Source organism: Heteronotia binoei, chromosome 6, assembly GCF_032191835.1.
Source record: "Heteronotia binoei isolate CCM8104 ecotype False Entrance Well chromosome 6, APGP_CSIRO_Hbin_v1, whole genome shotgun sequence".
In the NCBI taxonomy this organism is placed as follows: domain Eukaryota; kingdom Metazoa; phylum Chordata; class Lepidosauria; order Squamata; family Gekkonidae; genus Heteronotia; species Heteronotia binoei.
This window is the reverse complement of record NC_083228.1, coordinates 124,516,567-124,536,612: the sequence shown is the minus strand read 5'-3', so window position 1 is coordinate 124,536,612 and position 20,046 is coordinate 124,516,567. Positions and strand designations below refer to the sequence as shown.

General features: G+C 47.7%; 1 protein-coding gene across 1 annotated transcript in view; it reads left to right on the top strand.

Annotated features, from left to right (window-relative positions):
• SPATA16 (spermatogenesis associated 16) overlaps positions 1–20,046 on the top strand; it is a 215,920-nt gene that overhangs the window by 102,886 nt on the left and 92,988 nt on the right. The gene's annotated exons all lie outside the window — the stretch shown is intronic.

Sequence of the window (20,046 nt, the reverse complement as noted above, 5' to 3'; positions counted from 1 at the left end):
CCGCCTTTGTGAAGCAGCACCAGATCCCTGTGCAGACAAAAGGGATTCCGTCGCTGGTGGAGGCTATTGACGGGCGCCTCCTCCGTTCTGGCCCCGTCACCCAGGAGACCTGTCCCATCACCTTCCACGTCCAGCAGCACCAAGAACAGCTGCGGTTTGATGTCGCCCGCATGCCTCGCTTCCCGCTGATTCTAGGCCTTTCCTGGCTGAAGCTGCACAACCCCATCGTGGACTGGGCCCAGCAGGAACTACGCTTCCGAGACCCATGCCCCCATCTGACTCCTCCCACCACTCTAGCAGCTGGCATCCCGAGTGGTGGTCCTCAGCTCCCTCAGAAGTATGTGGACTTTGCTGATGTCTTCGAAGAGACAGGAGCTGATCAGCTTCCCCCTCACCGGCCCTACGACTGTGCCATTGATTTGGTACCTGGGGCACCACTCCCGGTGGGGCGTCTGTACCCAATGTCGGAGCCGGAGTTGGCAGCTCTGCGAGACTTCCTGGACAAGAACCTGAAACGCGGATTCATCCGACCCTCAACCTCTCCCCTATCTGCTCCAGTGCTCTTCGTGAAGAAGAAAAGTGGGGAGCTCCGGCTGTGCAATGACTACCGGGCCCTGAACAAGATCACCATCCGCGACCGGTACCCTCTACCACTGATCCCTGAACTCTTGGATCGCCTAAAGGGGGCCCAAATCTACACCAAGCTGGACCTCCGTGGAGCGTACAATTTGGTGCGCATACGGCCCGGAGACGAATGGAAGACCGCGTTTGGGACCCGATACGGGCAGTACGAGCACCTGGTAATGCCCTTCGGACTGACCAATGCCCCCGCTGTCTTCCAGAGGTTCATGAATGACATATTCCGGGACCTGCTCGACCGCTTCGCGATCATATACCTGGATGACATCCTAATTTACTCCCGCAATCCTGCCCAGCACGCCGAGCACGTCCGCCAGGTCCTGCAGCGCCTACGAGCCCATGGTCTCTACGCCAAGCTGGAGAAGTGCGACTTCGACCTGCGCTCCGTCGAGTTCCTTGGGCACATCGTGTCACCGCAGGGGATCCTCATGGACCCGAAAAAAGTAGAAGCGGTCCTGACCTGGCAGGCTCCTCAGAATCGCAAAGACCTGCAGCGGTTCCTCGGTTTTGCCAACTACTATCGGCAATTCATCCCGGCCTACGCATCCCTGACCACACCCCTGACTCAACTACTCCGCCCCAAAGAACCCTTCCACTGGTCCCCAGAGGCCGATAACGCCTTCTCCACCCTGAAGACTCACTTTGCCACCGGGCCACTCCTGAGATACCCCGACCCCCAGCTTCCCTTTACGGTGGAAGCTGATGCCTCCAACGTGGCCCTGGGAGCAGTGCTGTCCCAGCGCGAGGAGCCGTCCCAGCCACTACAGCCCTGCGCCTATTACTCGCGGCAGCTCACTGCTGCAGAGAGGAACTATACCATCTGGGAGAGGGAGTTGCTCGCGATCAAGGCGGCGTTTGAGGTTTGGCGACATTACCTCGAAGGGGCTCGCCACCCTGTTCAAGTGCTCACCGATCACCGGAACTTGGAACACCTCCAGACCACCCGCCGTCTCAACCAGCGCCAGATCCGGTGGTCCCTATTCTTCTCTCGCTTCGACTTCCGGATCTCCTACATCCCCCATACCCAGAACCGGAAAGCAGACGCGCTCTCCCGGAAACCGGAATACGCCCCTGCCTCAACTGAGACCGCGCCCGCTGCTCCAATCCTGCCGCCCTCAGTATTTGCAGCCACCTCCACTTCACCAGCACTTGTGGAGGACATTCGGGCTAGCCAGGCCAATGATCCCTGGGTCCAGCAACACCTCCAGGCTCTCCAAGATGACCCAACAGGAGAGTTCACGACTCGAGGCGGCCTCTTGCTACACCGCGAACGCCTCTATGTGCCGCCCGGGCCCTTGCGGGCAGAAGTGCTACGCCTGACCCACGACTCGTTACCCGCCGGGCACTTTGGACAGCATAAGACCACCCACTTGCTGACAAGGGAATTCTGGTGGCCACGAGTTCGCGCTGATGTTGCCCGCTATGTCAGCTCCTGTGACGTCTGCCGACGGGCCAAAGACATCCCAGCCAAACCCTCAGGGTTGCTGCAGCCCTTGCCCACATCTTCAGGACCCTGGGATACCATCTCGATGGACTTCATCACGGAACTTCCACGCTCCAAGGGTCAGACTTGTATCTGGGTGGTCGTCGACCTATTTACCAAGATGGCCCACTTTGTTCCGTGCCCGAAACTCCCCACAGCTCAGGAGACGGCCCAGCTTTACCTGCAACACATCTTTCGTCTGCATGGACTCCCAGCCCATCTGATCTCCGATCGGGGCCCTCAGTTCTCCTCTCGGTTCTGGCAAGCCCTCCATTCCAGCCTGGGTACTCGAGTGCACCTGTCCTCGGCCTACCACCCACAGACAGATGGCCAGACAGAGCGCACCAATGCCACGCTAGAGCAATATCTCCGCTGTTACACCTGTTACCAGCAGGATGACTGGACCACTCTATTGCCCCTAGCGGAGTTTGCATACAACAACGCGGTCCATTCATCCACCCAAATGACCCCGTTTGCTGCAACCTACGGGTACCACCCTCGGTTCTTCCCAGCGATCCTACCACCCACGAATGTCCCCGCCGTCGATGCCTACCTGCAAGAACTCCGTGCCAGCCAAGACTTGCTCCGAGAGCAGCTACAGCAAGCCAAGGAGGCATATAAACGGGCTGCGGACCGAAAGAGGCAAGAAGGCCCTCCAGTGCAGCCGGGGGATCAGGTGTGGCTCTCAACTCGCTACCTGCGCCGGCCTGGTCGGTCTCACAAGCTGGATGCACGGTTCATTGGACCCTACCCCGTCGTTGAACAAATAAACCCCGTCGCCTTCAGGCTCCAGTTGCCACCCCACCTCCGCATTCACCCCGTGTTTCATCGCTCCCTCCTTGTTCCGGCTGCACCCCCTGACCCAGCTCGGACTCCTTCCCCACCGCCGCCACCACCAGTGTTGGTGGATGACGAGGAAGAATATGAGGTGCGCCAGATCCTGGACTCCCGGTACCATCGTGGAGGCCTCCAGTACCTGGTGGACTGGGAGGGATACGGCCCAGAAGACCGGTCTTGGGAGCCCGAGGACAATCTTCATGCCCCGGACTTGGTGCACCAGTTCCACAACGACCACCCCGACCTTCCAGGTCCCTCGACGGAGGGGGGCCCTGGGGGGGGGGATAGTGTCATGGGTGCTGGGGACCCTTCAGAGGAAGTTGAGTCTGATGAGGAAACTGTGCCCCTGCCACCTGCACCAGTGCCCCTGCCTCCTGCTGGAGAAGATCCCAGCCCCCCTGCCTCGCCCTCTCGGGTGGCTCGTGTGCGTGACCGCCTCTGGCAGGACCTCAGGGATCGGAGGAGGGCGGCACGCTCACAAGCAAGACGCTCCCTGAGCCCTGAGTTCTGAGAGGATTCTGGCCCTTCTAAGAGCAAGGATGCTTGAGTGGTAACAGGATCCTGGCTGCCTCCCTGAGCCAGCAATTAGCCCAAACGGGCAACAGCCAGCAGAGGGCTATATAGCTGTGGGCTTTGGGAGGAAGCTTTGTGGAAGCAACTAGTCATCTCCCTGACATTCTAGCATCCACTCCGGCTTGACTTTGGTTCCTGACTCCCTGACTTTGGCTTTGGACTTCTGGACTCCCTGACCTCGGCTTCTGGACCTCAGACCTGCGATACTTCTACAGTGATTCGGATTTGGCGCCTCGGACCCTCCTGCTTACTGGCTACAGACCTCGGACTGCCTCTGGACTTTGCCTGACCCGGCCCCAGCCGTGACACAGGGCACGTGAAGCTAGACTGAAGACAGACATAACATTTTTAACAGTTTTAGAGTAATCAGGCCACTCTGTATTCAGACTGAACATACCTATTCTTCCTTTCAGTGGAGCTCTGAGAGAGGAGGGGGAATGGTTCCACAGGTTTATAACAGAAGCTCACTCTGCCCAGTGCTGATTGGCTGTTGCCCACAATGTCACCAAGGTATCTCTTCTCCCTCCCCCTTCCCAAATCCCTGGCATAATTTTGCCATTTAAAAAGAAAGCCCCTTTTAAAGGAACGTAAGCATGGTTTTGTGCATCATTTTTAATTTTAAAAATACGCAGGCAGATCTTTGGAGGTATGGGCAAGAATTGCTCAAGCAATATCTAGTTTGATTGTATACATATCTGCAGTTTCAGGTGGAAAGATAAGAGGAATCTGTGTGTGGATGTGTCTGTGTGTGTGTGTTTGTATCAGATCTGTGTTCACCCTAAGATGCACAAAGACAATAGGAGGCAGAACAAATATATCCATATGTGACTCCCCCCCAGGATAGTGAAAATAAAATATGCCCACAATTGATTGCCTGGAAATATGGAGTAATGGATTGCACAGCTCACAACTCACAGTTTAGGCAGTATGGCTGCACTGGGCGATTGGAGCTTATGGAACAATAGCTTGGATCCCCTGGATTCTCATCTAGAGAGAAGCGCAACATAAATTTCTGGAGGCTTTTTCTTTATCATTACATACACCATCTAAAGGCTTTTTCTTTATCATTACATACACCATCTAAACCCTATCATCTGTTTCCAGTGGTAGAGGCATGTCAATGCCACCGAGTTTGGCTATAAACATAATGGAGATCAGTGTAACCAGGTCTGCACTCCTACAGGGTATGGAAGTACATAAGGACTGGGATATTATGGCCTGTGGCCAAGAAGCCTGAGTATGTTGTCTAGAGTTACCACCCTCAAAGTGTGGTCTGGAGCTCTGGAATTCTAACAGATCTCGACTTCAGCTATCAGTTCCCCAGGAGGAAGTGGCAGTTTCAGAAGGCAGACTATAGTTTACCATGTAGCCTAGGAGAAAATGAAGTCCCCACTAAGCTCCCTCCCATCTCCAAAAGCAACAAAATTCCATCTCAGCATACTACCCTAAACCTAAACTACCCTAAATTTCCCATATCTGCATGATGCTAAATTATTATTTGTTCCTGTTCTGAAAGAGATCCTCTGCAATTCTGTAAAAAGCAGAACCGCCTTTTAAATATATCTTTTTCTCCTCCCCTTATGTGTACAGAAGAGCCCCATGGTGCAGAGTGGTAAAGCTGCAGTACTGCAGTCAGAGCCCTCTGCTCACGACCTGAGTTCGATTCTGGTGGAAGCTGGATTCAGGTAGCCTACTTGAGGTTGACCTAGCCTTCCATCCTTCTGAGGTCGGTAAAATGAGTACCCAGCTTGCTGGGGAGAAGGGTAATGACCGGGGAAGGCAATGGCAAACCACCCCGTAAAAAGGTCTGCTGTGAAAACGTGAAAGTAATGTTACCCCAGAGTCGAAAACGACTGGTGCTTGCACAGGGGACATTTCCTTTTCCTTTCCTATGTGTACAGCCTTATATTGCCAGACCATCTGGCTCAGTATCATCTACTCCAGCAGAAGTTCTTCCCAGTTCTGTTACCTGTATAACTGATATCTTAAACATGCAAAGCATCTGCTCTCCCATTACATTCTGGGCCTGGCCTTCCCCAAAACAGACCTCTGAAACCTTTCATGTTAACTGGGAACTTTCAAATGCTTCCCTCTGCAGCTGTGAAGCTGGAGGAAGAAAGGATGAATGATTCCATCAGACAGATCAGTGGTGAAGGGAGAGGGACCAAAGACTATTCCTCACCTGACCTGGATAGCTTAGACTAGCCTGATCTCATCAGATCTCAGAAGCTAAGCAGGGTCAGCCCTGGTCCATATTTGGATGTGAGACCTCCAAGGAAATTTAGGATTGCTATGCAGAGGCAGGCAATGGCAAACCACCTCTGAATGTCTCTTGCCTTGAAAGAAGACTTGCCTAAGTCAGCTGTGACTTGATGGCCAAAAAAAAGGAGAGCTAAGAAGCAGTTTGGGGTATATGTAGCTCAGTCTTCCATTGTACCTGGGGAACTGTTTCAAAAGGAGCCCATTGCAAATAAGATCTGAGGCTGCATTAGAATATACTGAAGCCCTCTGGAAAGTCCACACTGCCTATTATTTAATTTGACACCAGTACAATGATGTCAGTGTGCCAGCTGCTATTTCTATGCAAGACTTGTTAGCCTTCCAATGGGTTCAGGATTTTCTTTTCTTTTTTTCTTTTTTTTTAGCACAGAAATAATAACAGTTGAGTCAAACAGAGCTGGGTCAAGATTTGGAGCTTGCTTCAGTTACTAATTAATCTTTTGACAAAGCTAAACAATATGTTATGGCTATTAGCACAATTTATTTCCTCAAAGGAGACGGCAGCTATTGAGATTGCAGCCAAAATGAAATTTCAGCCCCTGCTAGTCACTCATTTCTGACCTAATGTCACAATCAGTTTTGCTATCATAAAATCAATCCCAGCTGCTCCTCAGATTGTCCACTCCCATTGAATAACTGTGTGACAGGAGACCTGGTGTCTGGGATGTATCATTTCAGACTGATGGAGGCTCACATTATTGATAACTTCTTCATTTATATTAGGGTTGCCACACCACCCCCCAGTGGAGGCAAGGTTCCCCACATACACACCAGACCCCACTGCGAATCACTTGGCTAGCAGGGGCAACTTACGCTGAAAAAGAGGGAAGTCCAGCTGATGGCCTAGAAGTGAGGTCATCACATCTGGGACATCAGGGCGATTCTCTGGTATTTGGCAAAAACTCTATGGCATAAACTAAATTTACCATAGAGTTTTTGCCCAAATACTACAGCGTCATCCCACCCAACATGGTGATATCACTTCCAGGGCACATGGACAGTGACATAGGCACATCACTGTATGTTAGCCAAGCCTTCCACCTGCTCCTGGTAAGTCCTCCCATCCCCCGCCAGTTCCAAGAAGGGACCTGGTAACCCTAATTTATACTGGTGTCAGGAGAAAAGTGGCCATCCAAGTCCCACTGGGAGCTTTTCCTTAAGTTAAATGGCCAGTCAGCCACTGGTGGTACAGCTTGGATATCTTTCAGCTTGACTTCGCGAACGAAGATTTAAGAAGGGTGCAGCAGCCACAGCTTGGATATAGTCCCATAGCTAAGGTCAAAGAACAGAACCGTATGACAAAGACCAACAGAAGACTGAATGTTGTGCTTAGGTACTGAAGCACCCCCTTCATACACACACACACACAGAGACAGAGAGCCACACGGGAGACATGACATCTTAGGGCTATACCCCAGGGAGGGGGTTGTAAAAAAGGCCCAGCATGAACTCATTTGCATATTAGGCCACACGCCCTGACATCACCATTGTTTCACACAGAGCTTTGTTGTAGAAAAAGCTCAGCAGGAACTTTTTTGCATATTGGGCCACGTATCCTGACACCAAACCCGCCAGAACTGCGTTCCTGTGTGTTCCTGCTCAACAGAAAAAGTCCTGGCTGTACCTATATCTAGGATGATGATCTCATGTGTCTTGGTGCTGTAGTAGTGCAACAAGTGGGCAGGGCCAATTCTATGTTTTTCTCTCACCCAATGCTCCCTTCCCAGCATTACACCAATTGGATGAGAAAGTCCTACCTGGTTGACTTTATCCACATTGCTGAAATTTTCACACACAACATTGGAATCATGGGAGACACCATCATATAGGGCTGGCAAGTCCCCCTTGGCCACTGGCAGGGGTAAGGTTTCCAGCTCCAGGTTAGGAATCTCCTGGTGATTGGGGGGGTGGGGGTGGAGCCTGGAGAGGACAAGGACCTCAGTGGGATATAATGCCACAGAGTCCACCCTCCAAAGCATCCATTTTCTCCAGAGGAACTCATCTCAGTGGTCTAGAGATGAGCTGTAATTCTGGGGGATCCCCGTTCCTGCCTGGAGGTGGGCATTCCTACCATCATGGGAAACTGGCTCCTATTTAGCTCAGTGGTACCATGCGGGGGGGGGGGGCAAAAAATTGTCTAGAGACTACCCTGAAGGTGTATGTTACAGCTGCTGAGGCTAAGGAGATTTCATCTGATGCAGAAAGACCACAAGCTATAGTGGTTAAACTGTTGGGCTAAGATCTGGGAGAGCTGGATTTGACCCTCCACTCTGCCATGGAAGCTCATGGGGTGACCTTGGGCCCAGCCACATTCTCTAAGCTACCTCACAGAGTTCTTGTTGTGCAGATAAAATAGAAGAGGGCAGAACAATGTTGGGGAGAAAAGTGGGGTATATATAAACAAACCAAAACAATACCCAAATCGGAGACTGCTTGGGAATGGCAGATAAACTGTTCTGCAGAGCAAGGAATGCCTCCTAAGAAGAAATGTGCTGTCCTTTACTACATACTTTGGAGGATACTGAATGGTCACAGCACCAAAACTAAGATTGTGTACTTAGAATGAAAAATCCTGGCATCTGAGGAGTGACAGAGCACGTCTGGTGGTGAAGCCAAGTAGACACACAAGTGTATTTTGTATGTTGGGGTGAAAGCCCAGGGTTTTGGGGATCCAGGGGTTTGTTTTTCAAGGTTGTGGCAAGGCCTAGGGTTTGGGGGGGGGGGGTTGCCATGTCCATTAGCACAATTGTATGCTTTTGTGGATCCCTAAGGAGAGCCTAAAACAAAAGCTACCTGTCCATTTATCTGTGGTCTACCGTTGTTGTTTTTTTTAAAAAAAGATTTTTCATTTTCAGGCAACTGGCCAAATTTAATTTTTTTTTAAAAAAAAAACAAAACCCAACCAAGCCAGTCTTTTTCTGTTCGATTGACAACCCGTTACAATCGATTGGGAACACAGGGAAACAGCAGGAGTTGCTGATCTGCATGGATTTTTGTATAAAGTGCCTTACTTGGCTTGAGAGCCTCCCAAAAGCAGGCCTTATTTCCTCTTCAATACCTGGGTTGTTTTTTTCCTTTAAAAAATATGTCTCTAGTTGCTCTTTTCTTTCACATTTTCTCCTTTGCAATCTGTCTATTAAGCCTCACTTTGGGGCAGGTGACTCACAGCACAATGATTGTAGTTTTTAAAGGAGGCTTTTTTCCCAGTGATGGTGGTGGTGGAGGTCAGTCTTGCGCTGCATTTCTCTCGCTCCGACATGGCACTTTTGGAACAGAAACATTGCGACTTATTACTCTGAGATGGGTTTCTATTTTAATGGCAGCCACTGTACCAAAAAAAAAAAAAATACAATAAGGAGGCTCTGGCCTGGCAGTTAATGTTCTAATGCCTGCAGGAGATTTATTTATCCTTCCGAGCCCCACACTGCCCAAGTCGCCTGGGAATACGCGCATTACTGAAACAGCATGCTCGGGCCCTTGTGTGACTGCCTCGTGCCGCTTCTCGATGGCTTCTTTTTATATGATAAAGGTTGAGAGCCGGCAGGTTGCAAAGAGTGCTCGAGACAGCCAGAAATATATGACTACTGCATTAAGTCACGGGGAAGTGTAAAGCGGGCAGGGAAATGGGAGGGGATCGATGAGGCTTCTGGGCTACCATGGTAGTTTCCATGAGGAAATGAACATTCTATACGTTGTCGAAGGCTTTCATGCCCGGAGTCCATTAGCTGTTATAGATTTTCCAGGTTGTGTGGCCATGATCTTGGCATTGTGAGACCTGATGTTTCGCAAAGCAACTGCGGCTGGCATCTCAGAGGTGTCACCCAGAAAACTGGAGTTCTCTCTTTGACCCATAGAGAACTCCAGTTTTCTGGGTTACACTTCTGAGGATGCCAGTCACAGTTGCTGGCAAAACATCAGGTCTCACAATGCCAAGACCATGGCCACACAGCCCGAAAAATCTACAACCAAATGAACATTCGTCGTCCAGTCCATGAGGATTCGGATTTTATTCCTGTGAACCCTTTCCCCCATTAAAAAGCCATCCCGTACATAGAGATCCAGCTGCCGCTTATATAAAATCCATGGGATACAACTTCCAGGGGGCCCTACAAGGAGGTAATGTTGCCAACCTCCAGGTAGTGGCTGGAGATCACCCGCTATTTCATCTGATCTCTAGGCAACAGAGATCAGCTCCCTGGAGAATGGCTGCGTTGGGAGGTGGACTCTCTGGCATTATACCCCTTAAAAGCCTCCCCTCCCCCAAAGCCTGCCCTCTTCAGGCTCCACCCCCAAAATCCCCAGGTATTTTCCAGCCCAGAGCTGGCAAATGTAAAGGGATAGGGTTGCAAGATCCAGTTTGGGAAACTTCTGGAGATTTGAGGATGGAGCCTAGGGAAGACCTCAGTGGGTTACAATGCCATAGAGTCCACCCTCCAAAACATCAGTTTTCATTGGGGGATATGATGTCTGCAGTCTGAAGCTGAGGTGTAATTCTGGGGGATCCTTAAGTCCCACATTGAGGCTGACAACCCTAGTTGCCAACCACCAGGTGGGGATTTAGAGAATTACAACTGATCTCCAAGTTACAGATATTGGTTTCCCTGGAGAAAGCGGCTGCTTTGAAGCATGGATTCTATGGCATTGCATCTTTGCTGAGCTCCCTCCTCTCCCCAGACTTCACTGTCTTCAGGATCCACCACAAAATCCACAAGAATTTCCTAATCCAGAGCTAATGACTCTAGCTCTACCCAACCAAAATGTATTTAGGGTTGCCAGATCCAAGGCTGAGAAATTCCTGGAGATTTGGGGGGGTTGCTGGTGAAGGCAGAGTTTGGAGAGGGGAGTAGAGTTGCCAGCTCTCTCTGGCAACTGACAAGGGAAGAGAGGAGTCTTATCAGGAGCAGCAAAGGGCCCCATCTGATGTATAGTGATGTCATCTCTCCCATGACATTGGGCAGAAACTCTATGGTAAGTTTGGCTTCTGCCATAGAGTTTTTGTCCAAGTACCAGAGCATTGTCCCAACATGATGGTGTCACTTCCAGGTCACGTGGGCAGTGCCACAGACATGTATCTCCCTCTTTAGGGTGGGTAGGTATGTTCCTCCATGCCAGCCAGCCGATCTCCCTCTTCTGGGGGGTATGTTCCCCCATGCCCGGGGGGGGGGCGTTCTAGCAACCATAGAGGGGAGAAGAAGAAGATATTGGATTTATATTCCGCCCTCCACTCCAAATCTCAGAGTCTCAGAGCGGCTCACAATCTCCTTTATCTCCCTCCCACACAACAGACACCCCGTGAGGTGGGTGGGGCTGAGAGGACTCTCACAGCAGCTGCCCTTTCAAGTACAACCTCTGCCAGAGCTATGGCTGGCCCAAGACCATTCCAGCAGGTGCAAGTGGAAGAGTGGGGAATCAAACCCGGTTCTCCCAGATAAGAGTCCGCACACTTAACCACTACACCAAACTGGCTCTCCTGAGAGAGTTCAGTGTGGATGTGGTGCCATGGAGTTCCCTCTGAAGGTGCCATTCCCTGCCTAGCAAGCTGATCTCTGTAGTCTGAAGGTCACTTGTAATTTTGGGGGTACTCTAAACCCCACCTGGTGGTTGGTAACACCAAGAAAAATAGAAGTTTTTTGTACCCCCACTTTTCAGTACCTTAAGGAGTCTCAAAGCGGCTCACAACTGCCTTCCCTTCCTCTCCCCACAACAGGCACCTTGTGAGGCAGATGGGGCTGAGAGAGTTCTGAGGGAACCCTGACTGGCCCAAAGTCACCCAGCAGGCTTCGTGTGGAGGAGGAGAGGAGAATCGTACCTGGTTTTCCAGATTAGAGTCCACCACTCTTAACCACTACACCACACTGGCTAACTATTGTATGTTTAAATGTGTTCCCAAAGCTTGAAACTACTGGCAGATGTGTAAGAGTACTTCAAAAAGTTGCACATGTGTAGGAGTGCTTTTTACTTTTAAAAGCTGCCATTTACGCATGTGCCAACAACTAAATTCATATCTGCGTATTTATTCATGAAAATATATTGGCTGCTTTAAAAAAAAAAAAAAAAAAAAGCAAAAACCACCCTGTGCAGCATACAAAAACTTTAGAGGCATGGGTAATGCGGAAAAAAACCCACCAAAAACAAGGCAGCAGTTTGAAAACAACACAATAATGTTAGTAATTACAAAATATGACAAAACAGCACTCTTGCTGCAAACTTTGAGTGCTTCTGTGAATAATTTTTTAAGCCGTATGACAAAAGGCATACTGTTTATGTGGAATGGCAGGAATCCCTCAAGAGGCTGTTCTGCAAAAAGGATGCCACAGAGGAAAAGCCAGCACTGGCAGATTTTGTTTCCTGAGTGCAAACCACATGAAACAGTGCCACACCTGCTGATCTGAGGGATGGGGAGTTCAAATGGCAGAAGGTCCTTACGGACCCCAAAGTTAATCGCCAGCTTTTTCTAAATGAGTGTAGAAACTGGTAGGCAGCTGGTACAGCTGTGCCGTGGCAAGATTAATCAAGAGGTGGACAGCCTGTAGCAGCTTCTGAGCCGTTGCCACATAAAAGCCTTCCTAGAGGCTTCTAGGATATAAGTGGTCATGACCATGCAATGCAATTTGTAGTTTGGTGTAGTGGTTAAGTGTGCGGACTCTTATCTGGGAGAACTGGGTTTGATTCCCCATGCCTCCACATGCACCTGCTGGGTCAGTTATAACTCACTCAGAGCTGTTCTGTTCAAGAGCAGTTCTGGGAGAGTTCTCTTAGCCCCATTTACCTCACAGGGACCGATTCCCTACTAGGCTTGTTCCGGTGTCGGAGCCCTTCCCCCCTCCCCCTCAGAGCTTCTGTCCGATTTTGCACAAGCTTTCACGGGGCTGCGACTTGTCCCACCTCTTTCCCACGGCAAGCAAGATCCTCTGCAAACCAGTTTCTGCTTGATGCAGGAAAGAGGCAAGTCGCAGCCCTGTGGCAGCTTGTGCAAAATTGGATGGAAGCACCGGGGAGGGGGGCTCCAACACCGGAACAAACCTAGTGGGGAATCGGCCAGGATGTCTGTTGTGGGGAGGGGAAAGGAAAGGAGATTGTAAACCTCTCTGAGACACCAAGTGAAGGGCAGGGTATAAATCTAATCTCTGGCGGGGAGGGCGGGATACAAATAAAAAGTATTATTATTATTATTATTCTCTCTTCTACTTCTCTGTTAGCTACTGTAGTCATCTGGAGTCTTCTCACCTCATCACTGAATGTTTGCATGAAGCACTCCCAAAAGCTTCATAGTTAGAGTTTACAATTGCATGTTCAAATCAGTAACTCTCAACACAGATTCTTGTTATGTTTGGTAAAATTGTTCCAGGCCTTAAACACACACTGTTTTTAGTTGATTCCTAGAACATTGAAAACAACAACAACAAAAAAGCTCTTGGTATCTTATTATTTCCTAATCTTTCTTGTTTCAACAACTTCAACAGATGCAAGACAGTTTTAGCTTTAATGACTGTGTTTGTTACAGTCCTGATGCCTTTTGGCTGGTCTTCATGACACAGATTCTCACCGAAGGCAAATCAACAGCAGCCCTTCTAAGAAAGCAGGAACTCCTTTGACTCTAAAAGTATATATCCCATAAATGTCTGCAGCAGAGCTAAAGAAGACAAAGCGAAGGACCCGCTGTTCTGTCATCCAGTTGTAATATCCTGTTGTTTTACTCCACCCAGTGGCCAGATGCCACAAATAAGATCCAGATCCCATTGCCTTTGTTTCCTCCTCATTCTCCTTACATTGCATAATTGCCTGCCCCATAATAGGCTTGTCTGCTCTCGTTTGGGAGTCTGGAGATTTGTGCCTGGAGAGAGCAGGGTTTGGGGAGGAGAGCGACCTCAGAGGGGTATAATGCCATAGCATCCACCCTCCAAAGCAGCCGTTTGCTCCAGGAGATTTGATCTCTATAGCCTTGAGATTAGTTGTAATTCCAGCAGATCTCCAGGCCCCACCTGGAGATTGGCTACCCTAAACTGAGACCAAGTTCTCCTTTAAATGTATGACTTGGAAGAGGCTCTTTAAGGCTAAACCTATCCTTGAAGCATTGTCTGTGCGCATCACCACAGCAGCTATGGCCTCGATAGGTAAATGAGCTGGAGGGGTCTTAACTAGACACTCACAAGAAATGGGTCTGGAGACTCTTGAGGAGAGTTTATCCAGTTACAAGTGATTTTAGAATTCTCAAATAAAGGGTCTTCTTAACCAAGAGTCCTCCAGTACCATTTGCCAGGTCCCTTATAATGTGATGGAGATCACAACTCTCATTGCTAAGCAGCTATGGTCTACTGGCTGACCTGGGAACAGCCACTAGGATATATCCAATAATCCTTCAGGGGGCCTTCCTCCAACCTTAAAATAATAATAATAATAATAATAATAATAATAATAATAATAATAATAATAATAATAATAATAATAATAATAATAATAATAATAACAACAACAACAACAACAATAATAATAATAATACTTTTTATTTATATCCCGCCCTCCCCGCACAAGCAGGCTCAGGGTGGCTCACAAAAGCATTTCTCTAATTTAAGAAGCGTCTTCCTCCAACTTAAGGGCTACTTAAATTGAAGGAAGGCTTCACACTTTGTTCACTGGTGTGGTAAGCAGGGTTGCCAAGTCCCCCCACCTTTACCATAGAGTTTTACCACGATTCCTAGAGTGTCACACCAGAAACACTCTAGGATTCACAGTAAAACTCTATGGTACCAGTGTCCCCCAGTGTGACGTCCCTAGCAGAGGACCTCCTTTGCATATTAGGCCACATACCCCTGATGTAGCCAATCCCTCCAAGAACTTACAGGGTTCTTAGTACAAGGCCTACTATAAGCTCCAGGAGAATTGGCTACATCAGGGCTGTGTGGACTAATATGCAAAGGAGTTCCTGCTACAAAAAAAGCCCTGCCCACTCCCATTGCTGGCTTGGCAGCCCTATACTTACTCCGCTTATGCCACTTTTGCCCTGAGGATCCAGGAGCTCTCTTTCAAGAGGGCACTGAAAACTCTGTTCAAGATGCTGAGCCCTTCCTTCCAAGAGCGACAATTTCCCAGGATTCCAGTTGGAATTGAACCTGATTGAACCTGTAAGTCACTATTGTGAATATACCCAGTGGTTACAGAGAAAGTCATTACTTAGCTCTCTAGCTTGTTACCTTTAACCTAAGACATTCCTGTGTTCCTCTGCTACTTCCATTCATTTTGATGGGTATTTGTACCTGATGTCCCTACCCTGTTATCCTTTCCATGCCCATATTCCAAGTGACTGCTTTGCAGGTAATCCCTGTTAGAAAAATGGACAGAGCCTATAGCCAAGGCATGTGTTGTCCTTGACAAACACGAAGCTGAGAAATTACCATTGTGATCCCAGGCAAGTCATTTCAGAGGCAATTCAGAGTCCACTTACATGGACTCTCTCAACTCCACTAAATGGTCTCTCTCAACGCCACTAAATTGTGACCTAAATGACTTGCACAGTGACAGTTCTGTTGTCCATCCTTTCAGACTAGAAGCCCCAGGCAAGGTGGCACTGGAAGAAACAGGAAACATGGCTCTGCCTCCAAAACAGCAACCCAAGTCGAATTCTCCCTCTCCTCCCATAATGTGTGATACTGCTTACTTTGCATCCTGATGTCATTCCTTTGTGCATTTGTCCACCTGCCACTCCACATTATTGACTGCCACTTGACTAGAAGGAAATGGAAAAATCTACAGAAGGACAAGAAGGAACTCAACACAAAGCTACCACTTTCAGATGCAGCAACCAATACTCCCTCTAAGCAAGGGGTGTCGAACTCATTCGTTATGAGGGCCAGATCTGACATAAATGAGACCTTGTCGGGCCAGGCCACATGTGTCATAAAATGTAATGCCAGGTAGCAGAGATATAAACTTTATAATGGACACAAACACAATTAAATATTTTTTTAGAAAAACTTAAAACATGCATAAAAGATTAGCACTCTTGTAATATTTTGTATATTTAAGTCTCTGATAACTGACACCTCTTGCTCTGAATCATTGCATCAAAATCTGGAGACAATGTCTGTGCTCTAACAATCTTGAGCATGCTGTTCAGGTGTTGTTCAGGTGTGCATCTGTGAGTTGCAAACCTACTTTTGATTTATTGACATTCATTACAGAAATCTCATGGCCAATGCTTTGAGACAAAGACCTAGGGGAAAACATGAAATGGCTGAACATTGCAAGATTTTGTATGTAAGTTGCCTCATGTCCTGGTCATCCAATGGAGAAAGCTCTGTAACTTGATTGAGCAACCCTGGCAAAGCAAGCTGTGATGCAGAAGGAAGCAAGAGAGAGGGAGAAGGAAGCAGACAACGGTAGGCCCCATGTTTGACACCCATGCTCTAAGCTGTGGAATCTTGTGAGCAAAAATTCTACTTCATGAACTATTGCCATTAAAGTTGTGAGTGAGTGATTTGGCTACTGCATAAATTAGTTTGCTCTGGGGCCACCCTTTTTGAGCAAAGACAAAAATGTGTGAACTGGAGGCTAAAAAACTGTGAGCTAGCTCACACTAACTCAGCTTAGAGGGAACGCTGGCAGCAGCCCATTTTCCCCCCTATTGTGCATAGTTCCATCCTGAGCATCAGGAGCAGGATGGCTTCATTATCCAAAGGACTGAAAGAGAGAGAAAACTGTGGGCGTTTTCGCACTCACCTTCAAGTGGCGCGACCACCCTCTTCACGCCGGCGGATCTGCCGGGATTTCGCATAAGAAGCGCCGGAGCAGCCAAAAGAGCCGGAAAGTTCCGTCGCGAAACCCGCTCAAACGGAAACCGCCAAGAAGCAGGAAAACGTTTGAGCGGCTTTTGCGACGGAAGTCGCCGGCTCTTTTCGCTGCTCCGGCGCTTCTTATGCGAAATCCCTGCAGATCCGCCGGCGTGAAGAGGGTGGTCGCGCCACTTGAAGGTGAGTGCGAAAACGCCCTGTGTGTCATTTTTGCAGATCTTTCAAACAGATGAGAGACATCAGTTAACCTTGTCAACAGCAGAGATAGGGAAACAAACCACCTGTCTTCCACCACTGCGACTAGTTTCACTAGGCCAATGAGAGAGCCATTTGGCAGTGCCAAAAGCATGGCCTTCCTTCCACAATGAACATTGAGAAAAGGAGATGATGATAGGACTGCAAGATGAAACGAAAACTCCAGAGCTTTTAAAGTATCCAATAATATTTGTTGTGATGTACATCTAACATTCTTTTAAAATGATGCCCACTCAGTTCCACTGATCAGCCTATAGCACCAATGGCGAAGATGGGGAATGAAGCCCCCAGCATATGACACCCTAAGACTTAAGTGGTTTCACTCAGCCAAGGGCGAATCATTAAAGGATCAGTTTCCACAAAACTTGGCTTATTTTCATTTCAGATGTCCCTGTGTCACCAGTGAGTTATATGTGTCAGATCTGAAGACGCCAATAAGTATTTCTTGACAGACAGTGCTAACAAAAATCTGTGGGAGTAGGATGGTTGGATCTATGACACCAACTCCAAGTAGGAACTAAAGAACACAAGTATTTGGATGGAAGGAGGTAATTCTGAGGAACTCACAGAACAGAAACAGGAACCATTTTATGTTAATATTGTTAGGGTCAGGGGTCATTTTGTAGAAAAATAGATGGTGGAGCTCATCCAGAGGTTATTATGCAGCTGCACCTACTATTCAATGGACAAGGTGGGAAGGTGGAACTCTCAGAAAGGTTCAGGAGCTGTGCTCCTGTTAGCTCCCGCTGAACCTGAGGCCTGGTAAGGGTGCACAGTTCATGGAAGCTCGTATGTTGTATGCTCCTGTCTCCTGTTTGTAATGTTTGTGGCAGGAAAAACTATAGTCCATCCTTTTTCATTCCATATGCTTCAAAAGTGATTTTGGTTTCATCAGAGTTCCTGGGATTTTCGCCAGTAGTATGCCTGAGAACTGGGGAGTATCTTTGGCATGCATGAATCCCCTACCTCCTGTTGCTCTTCTGGAGAAGTCCAAGATCTCCAAGCATCTGTGCAAGACTGGCATCACAAGATGCATCTCTTAAACATACGCTTTGGACCTGTCTAGTTATTCAGTCTTTTGGGGAGGAAGTAATTAGTTATATCAATTTTGTATTAGGATATTCATTGATCTTTGAAGATGCTTATGTTCTTTTAAACTATTTGCCTGAGCCCTGGAGGCTAACTGATGGTCAGTGAAAATGGACCCTGTGTGTCCTTAGTTTTGCTAAAATGTTTATATTACATCAGAGATGTAAGCACCTCCAGTAGTCCAATGAGTTGAGGACCTTATAACCTTATCAACATTTAGGGGGAAGTGTTTGTGAGTTTCCTGCATTGTGCAGTGGGTTGGACTAGATGATCCTAGAGGTTCCTTCCAACTCTATGATTCTAACATTTGAACATATGGCATATAGACCACAATTGCATATGGATATATTTTTCGATATTTGGAAACCTTTTATAGATATTTACCTGTGAATTTGCCACCATTGTTTTGTTATTTTGTTATATCTTCTATTTTCTTTCTGTCTAGGGATTGCAATTAAAAAACTAAAAAAATTGTAAAAGGATTTCTTTCTTGCTGTGCCTAACATAGAATTTCATAGTGCTTTTCCCTCACCCCACTAATGAAGACTCCAAAATATTTGTTATGTAAATCCTCCGTTTCCTTTATTTTGTTTTGTTTGGCCCTATCTCATTAAGAACATAATGCGGCCTGCAGAAACATGTTCTAAAATGGCATTACTACTGGCCTGGGATTAGGCTTTTATAACACATGTAACTGGGGAAAGAATTCCAAATTCAATTTACAGTAATGTCAAAGAGCAATAAATATATTGGTGGCGAGATGGGGAAGGAGGAGGGGGGGATGAGGGTAAGCAAACACTGATAGGGACACATCAACAAACAAACTTTTGTGCTAGTAATTAGGCGCACACAATTATTATATGTTTAATTGACTAAAGTGACAATTTGGAATTACATCTAGTTGCGTTTAATTGGATTTGGAATCTCCAGAGGGAAGGAAATCAAGAGGGGTGTTGGAGGAGCAGCCATAAAAAGCTAACTGATTTCCTAAAGTCTGTTAAAGTCTGCATTAATATCCATTGTACGATAGTTTTTAATATCCTCCGCGGTCTAACCGGAGAAATGCGGTTGTTACAAACACTCGGTACTAAAGCATATTCAATTAGTTACTGAGTGTGCTGCCTCCTTTCCCACTCTCGCCCTGTAATGATAAGCATAATTTAATCAAAGGTGAACTATGTTTGACTTTGCCACAGACTGAAATATTCCCCGACACCAGCTATATACTATATCATGCATTCCACTGCTGTCCAGGAAGAAATTTTGACTGTATATAACCCATGGAAGTCCGTAAATACTTTAAAGTGAGCCAAAATAAAACATTTTTGAGCGACCATTAAATATTTGCACACAATAAAAATAGAAAAACCTATCAAGCCCAGGAGGGAGAGAGGGAGAAAAAAACCCTTGCAGGTCGTTTTCTCCCCTGCAATTCTGTTCCCTAATAAAACAGCTCTATGGATATTTCAGATGGATGTTATGAGCTCTGCAGATGATAATTGTGTGTGTGTGTTAATTCACACAGCTGCCTTTGCAAGTATGCCCACAGTCCATGGTCAGCAACTAACGATGCCTTTCAGAGAAGTGTGTTGACTGGTGGGGTGGACACCCATGTAACTGATTGGCCACACAGCAAATTCAGCTGCTTCTCCCTCCAGAATTTGCTTTTTCTATGAACCAGGGTGGTGGTGATGGTGGTTTAACCAGGGTCAATCCTGCTTAGCTTCTGAGATCTGACAAGACTGAGCTAGCCTGGGCCCTCCAGGTCAGGGCAAGGTATCAGATTGTGTTCATGTAAAACTGGGGCTGCCCAGTTTAGTACGGTACTCTTGGTTTTATATTGTGGGAGTCACACCCTTATATAGAGCCAGTTTGTTGTAATGGTTAAGTGTGCGGACTCTTATCTGGGAGAACCAGGTTTGATTCCCCACTCCTCCACTTGCACCTGCTGGAATGGCCTTGGGTTAGCCATAGCTCTCGCAGAAGTTGTCCTTGAAAGGGCAGCTGCTGTGAGAGCCATCTCAGCCCCACCCACCTCACAGGGTATCTGTTGTGGGGGGAGAAGATATAGAAAATTGTAAGCCGCTCTGAGTCTCTGATTCA